This window comes from Vulpes vulpes, chromosome X (genome assembly GCF_048418805.1).
Source record: "Vulpes vulpes isolate BD-2025 chromosome X, VulVul3, whole genome shotgun sequence".
Taxonomy (NCBI): Eukaryota; Metazoa; Chordata; class Mammalia; order Carnivora; family Canidae; genus Vulpes; species Vulpes vulpes.
Window position 1 is genome coordinate 118,969,641 of NC_132796.1, and position 8,541 is coordinate 118,978,181.

At 38.0% G+C, this 8,541-nt stretch overlaps 1 non-coding gene and 1 pseudogene across 1 annotated transcript; one reads left to right on the forward strand and one right to left on the reverse strand.

Annotated features, from left to right (window-relative positions):
• Nucleotides 1-1,670: 1,670 nt before the first annotated feature.
• On the reverse strand, nt 1,671-1,802 carry LOC112909811 (U11 spliceosomal RNA). The gene has a single exon (XR_003233158.1). It is a non-coding gene; the product is annotated as a U11 spliceosomal RNA (small nuclear RNA).
• Nucleotides 1,803-8,062: 6,260 nt separating this feature from the next.
• On the forward strand, nt 8,063-8,144 carry LOC112909812 (U4 spliceosomal RNA; annotated as a pseudogene).
• The last annotated feature ends 397 nt before the right edge of the window (nt 8,145-8,541 follow it).

Genomic DNA, 8,541 nt, shown 5'->3' on the forward strand with positions numbered 1-8,541 from the left:
AATTCCAGAAACATTAAATCCTTCGGTTTTAACAGCTGACAGCCTCTCTGGCTGATCCACCTCAGCCTCCCTCAGAAGCTCTCTTCTTCTACCTGCTTTTAAACATTAGTGTTTATCAAGGCTCTCCTAGGCGCTCTTCTTTTCTCCCTCCCTGGTTGACCTCATATATTACAATCTCAAGTATCACCTCTATGCTGATGACATAAAAATCTTTATCTACCATATTCTTTCCTGAACTATCGTTCCTATCCAACTTCCTGAAGAATATGATCTTGACTCTGATGTACTACATATCCTTTAAATTCGTATCAAAACTGTTTTCACTTTTCCTGCTTTCTGTCTGTTCCTGTTTCTACCTTAGTTATTGACACCATAATTTTTAAGTGATCCATGACTCTTATTTCTCTCACCCTTTCGCATCTGATTATTTTTAGTTCGACCTTCCAAGTATCTCTTGAGCCGAGCTTTCTTTAGTCTATCTTCCATAGTGCCACATGAGTCATAACAGACAAACTGATGCCACTTTCCATTGCACACATAATAAAGTTTAATCCCCTAAAGCCTTTATATAGTGTGGTAAGTTACATGGCCCTCAATACTTCACAAACCTCATCTCTCCATTCCATACTCTACTCTCTGGTCATCTTGAATGCCATGCCACTTGCTAAACTCTTAATATTCTATCCTGATTTTGTGCTTTTACACATATTACTCTCCCTACTCACCTCTCTCTTATTTCACCTGGATAATCAAATTCTATGCATTTTTCAGGAACCAGATCAAATATTCCCTTTAAGAAACAAACCTGGCACTGTTTCCGTAGTTAGATTCTGTTCCTAGATACCTCCAGCGGTTATCTTACATATTGCAATAGATTCTTTTCTTGCCTATAGGCTTTGTTACAGCACAGTCCCTAGCAGAAGAGTAATAAAAAACTAAACACTTTAATTAGTTAATCAATTAATTGATTAATGGAAGTTGGCTACTTGACTTTTTTCTGTTTTTTTTTTTTTTTAATTTAAATTTTAGGTAGTTAGCATACAGTGCGCAATATTGATTTCTGGAATAGAATTCAGTGATTCATCCCTTACATACAACACATAGTGTTCATCATAATGGGTGCCCTCCTTAATACTCGTCACCCATCTTTCCCATTCCCCACCAACCTCCTTCTATCAACCCTCAGTTTGTTCTCTATCTTTAGGAGTCTCTTATGACTTGTTTCCCTCTCTCCTTTTTTTTTCTTTTTTCTTAAGATTATATTTATTTATTCATGAGAGACACACACACACACACAGAGAGGCAGAGATACAGGCAGAGGGAGAAGCAGGCTCCATGCAGGGAACCTGATGTAGGACTCGATCCCGGGACTCCAGAATCACGCCCTGGGCCGAAGGCAGGTGCTAAACCACTGAGCCACCCAGGGATCCCCTCCCCTTTTTTTCTTTTTCCCCCTCCCCATATTTTCATCTGTTTTCCATCCGTGTCATTGGAAATGCCAAGGTTTCATCTTTTTGATGGCTGAGTAATATTCCATTATATAAACCACTTCTTCTTTATCCATTCATCAGTTGATGGATACTTGGGCTTTCTCCATAGTTTGGCTAATGTTAGTAATGCTGCTATAAACATTGGGGTGCATGTATCTCTAAATCTGTATTTTATTTGGGGGAGGCACTGAGACCAACAATCACCAGCTGCCCAGGTACAAAAATCATGCTTCTAAAATCTCTTGATGTCAATTCTGCAAGAAGAGATATGGAACTGTCCTACACATGCTGCTCACAAGAGAAGTCCTTTATACTTCCTGACTGTTTCAAAGATAGAAGTACCATGTTGCAAATATCGTTTCCCATTCTGTAGGCTGCTTTTTAGTTTTGTTGATTGTTTCCTTCACCGTGAAGAAGTTGTTTTTTTTTTTTTTAATGCAGTCCCAATAGTTTATTTTTGCTTTTGGTTCCCTTGCCTTAGGAGATATATCTAGCAAGAAGTTGCTGTGGCAAATATCAAAGAGCTTACTGCCTGAGTTCTCCTCTAGGATTTTAATAGTTTCTTATCTCACATTTATGTTTTTCATCTGTTTTGAATTTATTTTTGTGTCTGATGTAAGAAAGTGGTCCAGTTCCATTCTTTTGCATGTGGCTGTCCAGTTTTCACAACATCATTTGTTGAAGAGACTGTCTTTTTTCCATTGGATGTTCTTCCCTGACCATATAGTTGTGGATTCATTTCTGGGTTTTCTGTTCTATTCCACTGATGTATGTGTCTATTTTTGTGCCAGTACCATACTGTTTTGTTCACTACAGCTTTGTAATATACCATGAAGTCTAGAATTTTAATGCCTCCAGCTTTGCTTTGCTTTTTCAAGGTTGCTTTGGCTATTCAGGGTCTTTTGTGGGTCCATACAAATTTTAGGATGGTTTGTTCTAGCTCTGTGAAAAATACTGGTGGTATTTTAATAGGGATTGCATTAAATGTGTAGGTCGCTTTGGGTAATAGAGACATTCTAATGATATTTGTTCTTCCAATCCATGAGCATGGAATCTTTTTCCATTTCTTTGTGTCATCTTCAATTTCTTTCATCAATGTTTTATAATTTTCAGAAAACAGGTCCTTTACCTCTACAGTTAAGTTTATTCCTAGGTATCATGGCTTTTGGTGTGATTGTAAATGGGATTGATTCCTTGATTTCTCTCTCTGTTGCTTCATTATTGGTATATGGAAATGCAACAGATTTCTTTATGTTGATTTTGTGTCCTGCGATTTTACTGATAAAGGGTTAGCATCCAAAATATATAAAGAACTTATCAAAGTTAACATTCAAAAAACATATAACCCAGTTAAAAAAATGGGTTGAGGGGGATCCCTGGGTGGCGCAGCGGATTGGCGCCTGCCTTTGGCCCAGGGCGCGGTCCTGGAGACCCGGGATCGAATCCCACATCGGGCTCCCGGTGCATGGAGCCTGCTTCTCCCTCCGCCTGTGTCTCTGCCTCTCTCTCTCTCTCTGTGACTACCATAAATAAATAAAAATTAAAAAAAAAATGGGTTGAGGACATAAATAGACATTTTTCCAAAGAAGACATACAAATGGCCAACAGACATATGAAAAGATGCTCAACATCACTCATCATCAGGGAAACACAAATCAAAACTACAATGAGATATCACCTCACAACTGTCAAAATGGCTAAAATTAACAACACAAGAAAAAACAGATGTTGGCAAGGATGTGGTGGTGAAAGGGGAACCTTCTCACACTGTTGGTGGGAATGCAACCTGCTGCAGCCACTCTGGGAAATAGTATGGAAGTTCTTCAAAAAATTAAAAATAGAACTACCATATGATCCAGTAATTGCTCTATTAGATATTTACCCAAAAGTGCTAATTCAAGGAGACACATGCATGCACCCCAATGTTTATAGCAGCATTATCAGCAGTAGCTAAATTATACAAACAGCCAAATGTCCTTCAACTGATGAATGGATAAGGATGTGTTATATATAATGAAATAATAATGGAATATTACTCAGCCATAAAAAAGAATGAAATCTTGCCATCTGCAATGACATAGATGGAGCTAGAGAATACTATGCTAAGCAAAATAAGTCAGTCAGAGGAAAACAAATATAATATGATTTCACTCATATGTGAAACTTAAGAAACAAAAAAAATGATCGAGGGGGGGATAAAGAGAGAGACAAACCAAGAAACACACTCTTAACTATAGAGACACACTGATGGTTACCAGAGGGGAGGTAAGTAGGGGGATGGGTTACATAGGTGATGGAGATTACAGAATGCACTTGTGATGAGCACCAGATGATGCATGTAAGTGTCGAATCACTAACTTGTACACCTGAAATAAATATTACACTGTATGTTAACTAACTGGAATAAGTTATTCCAGTTCAATAAAAACTAACTAACTAAATAAATAAATAAATAAATTTTAAAAAAAAAGAAGTCCTGTGGTGAGGCAAGAATAAGATAGTATTCATTCAACAATACTTTGCTAAGCACTAGTGCTTCTTTAGGGCCTGGAAAAGTAGAGATGAATGAGATACAGACTTTGCCCTCAAAAAGATGTGTAGTCCTGTAGGAAATAAGATGAAAAATGGGGCCCTGGCAAGGACAAATCTAGACTCAGTAAGAGAAGAACATAGTGCTTAACAAGTACTAATAATTCTTAAATGGAGCAAAGGAGAATAGAACACTGTTGGACTGAGGTTTTTTTCAACCTTCAATCCACTCTTCTTCTAAAAATATTTATTGATGACACATATTTGGAAAGAAGGATGCCTGCTAAAAGCAATCACTACCAGGAAGCCAAAAGCCATTTGGAATAGAATGTATTAACTACTCAGATTCATTACCAAAGAGTCAAGGGTTGAAGTAGGGAAGGCTGGAGACAAAGAGAAGAGGAAGAAAGACAAGAAAGAGAATGAAAGAGATATTCAAAGAAGTCAGCAGAATCTGTTATTTTGTATCATTTGGTCCCCAAAACATACTTTACAGGAAGTAAAATAACTGACTGCCAGAATATGTCTTGTAGTGAATTCCCTTGTGGGCTAAGGCAGACTCCTTCATGAGCAATTCCCCTTTACCATGTTTTTCCCTAACTAGTTTGCCTGACTGTTACTGCCATCTCCCAATTCTTGGTCTGATTTTTGTACTTTCCTGGTAGTTGTTATGGCCAGATCCAACTTAGAGAACAACTAGGAGGCTAGATTCACTTTGATTCTCTGGGGAGAGCATAGTTGGAAAGAAGTCGTTTTTTCACTTTAGTCTAAATGCTTGCTCCAATTTAAATAGTGCTTAATCTGCACTTCCTCAAAACTCTTGCAATGGCCCCAATTCTGATCCTCTGTCTGGTTCTATTTACATTCAAATTATATTTTGAAACAAAACTTACTTTTCACGAAAATTTATATTTCTTTCTAGCTCTATTTATTCAACCTCTTAACTTTGTTAATTCAATTTTAGTAAACTCGAAGTTGTATTTTTTTCTTTCTTGTGAAGAATTAATTCACTGAAAACCAAGACTCATTTTTACATTGGTAGGATGGCTGAATTTCTGCCTAATGTAAAGTTTAAAAGCATTGTATTTGAAAAAAAAAACACTGAATTTGCTTCTTTTTTCTATAAAGCATGACTAAAATCATAGTAGATATATGTAAAACATAAATAAACTGAAAGTCACATTGACAATTTCACAATATCTGAAGCATGAGAGTAACTCTCTGTACTCAAGGGTGGGATCGCCAGCAAGTTTTCTAACTACAATTCAGACTGCTGGCATTTGGAGGCCTGATTTAAAAGGGAGGATAGAAATAGCAGAGGCCAGAGAGTTTCCATCTTGAGTCAACATCCAACTTATTGTTGTTGTTGGTTACTTGTAAGCTCTAACTTTCTGGTTTCTGAATCTTACCTACCAACCAGCTTGAACTTGTAGCATCTGCTTGCTTCTGCTTATCATTCTTAATTCCTCAAAACTTGATTTGTGGCTTAGCTAGAACTGGGTTTCTGCCATAGTTTTTTGCATAGCTAGGTTCCCAATAACTAGGACCTTCCAGGTACCCCTGTTGTATGCTGACCATATTTTGGTATGACATTCCTTCTAGGTCCAGGCAGGAAGTAAAATAACTGACTGCCAGAACATGTCTTGTAGTAAATTCCCTTGTGGGCTAAGGCAGACTCCTTCATGAGCAATTCCCCTTTACCATGTTTTTCCCTAACTAGTTTGCCTGACTGTTACTGCCATCTCCATTTCTGTGGCTGTCCAAATATCTTTCTTCTCCAATAGAATTAAACTTTAAGTCTTATGACTCCCATCTAAATTATTTACTCCTTGTCTTTTATTATTTCCTGAATCTTCTGAGAGAGAGATTCACTCCATATGGCTGAGGTGACCTACAGACTCTGCATCAGTGTAGTGATTAAAAGCCTGGATTTGAATCCCAGCTCTACCTTTCATTTGCTGAGGTAAATTAGGACAAGTTAGTTAATCTACCAAATCTCCAGTTTCTCATATGTAAAACAAGGATAATAATTATATATACTGTGTGTGTGTGTGTGTGTGTGTGTGTGTGTGTGTGTGTGTGTGTGTTTGTATACAGCCCCTGGAAAATAATGAACGCTTAATAATTATTAGGTATCATCAATAATATTAGCCCATCATTATTTCTAGTCTTCATATACCATATGGAATGAGTTGACCAAGTTCTTCTACACCAGGCTAGGAGTCAGACTATGAGGAATGAGCCTGCACAAATTACAATACCATAGAATTAGAGGAGCTTAACTGACACTATTTATGTTAAGTTAGGAGTAGGGGATGGCATAGGTAGAGTTTCCGTGAAAGGGCCATAGAGGTTGGTAACTCTGAAACCAAATAAGTAGAAGTAAAGCCTCCCAGAGGTTGAAAAATGGTCTTCCAAGGAACCAGATTATTATGAAGATTTTTTTCTCAGCAGAGAGCCCCATAGCCTTAGTGTATCATAGAGTAGATGGTTAGGATGAAAGCCTCCAAGGAAACACATATCCACTATGAGGTCAAATACTTGAGAAATTATCTATATTGACTTTGAGTGTCCTTAAGGCTCCAACCAGTTCCATAAATGGCAGGTTTATAGGACAGATATCATTTTATGGCACAAGTACTCTTGGTGGCTATGGGTAAGATTGTTTAGAGGCCTTCACCTCTGGATCTGCCACACTAACAAAATTTGGAGTTTTCTTTCCAAAGATATTCTGAATCCTGCATTCTCTTGGTTCTTAGGAGTCTTGGACATTGTAATTCTTTAGAACAGAGTTCAACTCTATATGCATTATCTCCTCTTCCAAATGAATCACTTTCATACTAAGGCTACATAAAGAACATACTATTTATCTGAAGGCTCAAGCTTCTTTATATGTTATTCATGCCATTCAATGGCCACAGGGTCAAATGTTTGTGAAGTGAGATGAATGACAGAATAGAATAACCAAAACATTTCTACTACCAAATTCAGCAGATCATTGTGGCAGCTACAGAGGTGTACCATTCAAGTCTCCCTTCAAGTAAGAACTTGCAGTTCACCTGAAAAGAGTGCAGTTATCTGACAGCCTCCAGCTATTAGCATATTCATGATCCATCTCACTTTTTGAAAGGAGACCACACAGTTCCTAGGTAGTCCCTAGCCAATGACTAACAAGGCCTTGGCCATTTCTGCCCAACAAAGAATTCCTGTAATGGGAAATCTTTGCTCCAGAGCTCTCTGTTAGATTGGCTGAAACTATGTCAGATGTGCACTGAAATCTAAGGGGCCTCCAGCCCAGTCATGCTTCATGCCTCTTTTATTTTTCACAGATGTTGAGCCTCTTGCACTCCTATATCTCCAATCCAGCATCTGCTCCCTAGAAGACTCAATCATCTACTTGCAATATAAGAAATTTCATGGGGAACTGATGTATTTATTCAGTCTGCTCCTTCTCCCACCCCCTTACACAATCTCAAACGTCATTAGCCAGGGTATTGCACTAAGAAAAATAATGAAAAACTGAAAAAAATTCTTCCATATTGATTACTATACTCAGCCAATTTACTGTAAGAAATGGGCAAGTGCTTCCTCTCATCCCTGAATTATTCAAACATTTTTGATAGGCCAGATGGTTCACAAAGTAAAACCTCCAGGGAGTCTATAATCAGGTCTGGGTGCACAAAGGCAATAAATGGAACACAGCATTCTTCCTGAGACAAGACTCTTTGCATACAGCACTATGCTGTTTTTGCTGTGTAATTTCCCAGCCTTTCCAGCAAAATCCCAAGAGACTTAATGAACCAGCTTATCACTGTCAGGACAATATCTTCGTCTTTTCTATTACATTAGGTGAACATGACTAGCCAGCTACAAGCTCTACTGCAATATCTCTAGAACAACCAGTTAGATGTGAAATCAGGAACATAAAAATGTGAAAATGTTCAATTGACTCATAAAAGTGGGATCTCTGGATCAAATCATCTTGTCTGATAGATTGCTAAGGACTTCCCAAGTGGTATCCTCAATTACAAATGAAACCCTCCAGCTTTGCGCAGTGGCATTATCGTAGCCAATGAGGTTTATCCGAAGCACGATTATAGCTAATTGAAAACAAATGAAACCCTCCTACACATATGAAGAGCCCAGAAATTATGTCCTCCCTGTTTTTTTTCTTCATATTGCCCACCCTCCACAATCTTATTCAAAAAAGGCTACCAGTTCAGAAAAAAGAGGAATTTCTAAGTCTAAATGACCCTGAATGCTCAAGACATCTACAGTCAACATAAAGTGACCATGACAAGATAAGGTATTGAAACATTAACCTGTGCATTTTCTTTTTCTGTGCTTCATTAAAATTTCCCCAAGACCCTCTCCCTCCCAGTCAAGATGCTAGACATGAGTCACCTATGGCTTTAGGGAAAGTTGTCAGAGTGTAACCAGAGAAAAAAAGGTGTCTAAATCTTGGCTGTTGAGTTTTTCAAAAGCCAGAGGTTCAGGTGTAAGACAGAGAAGCTTTGGAAGC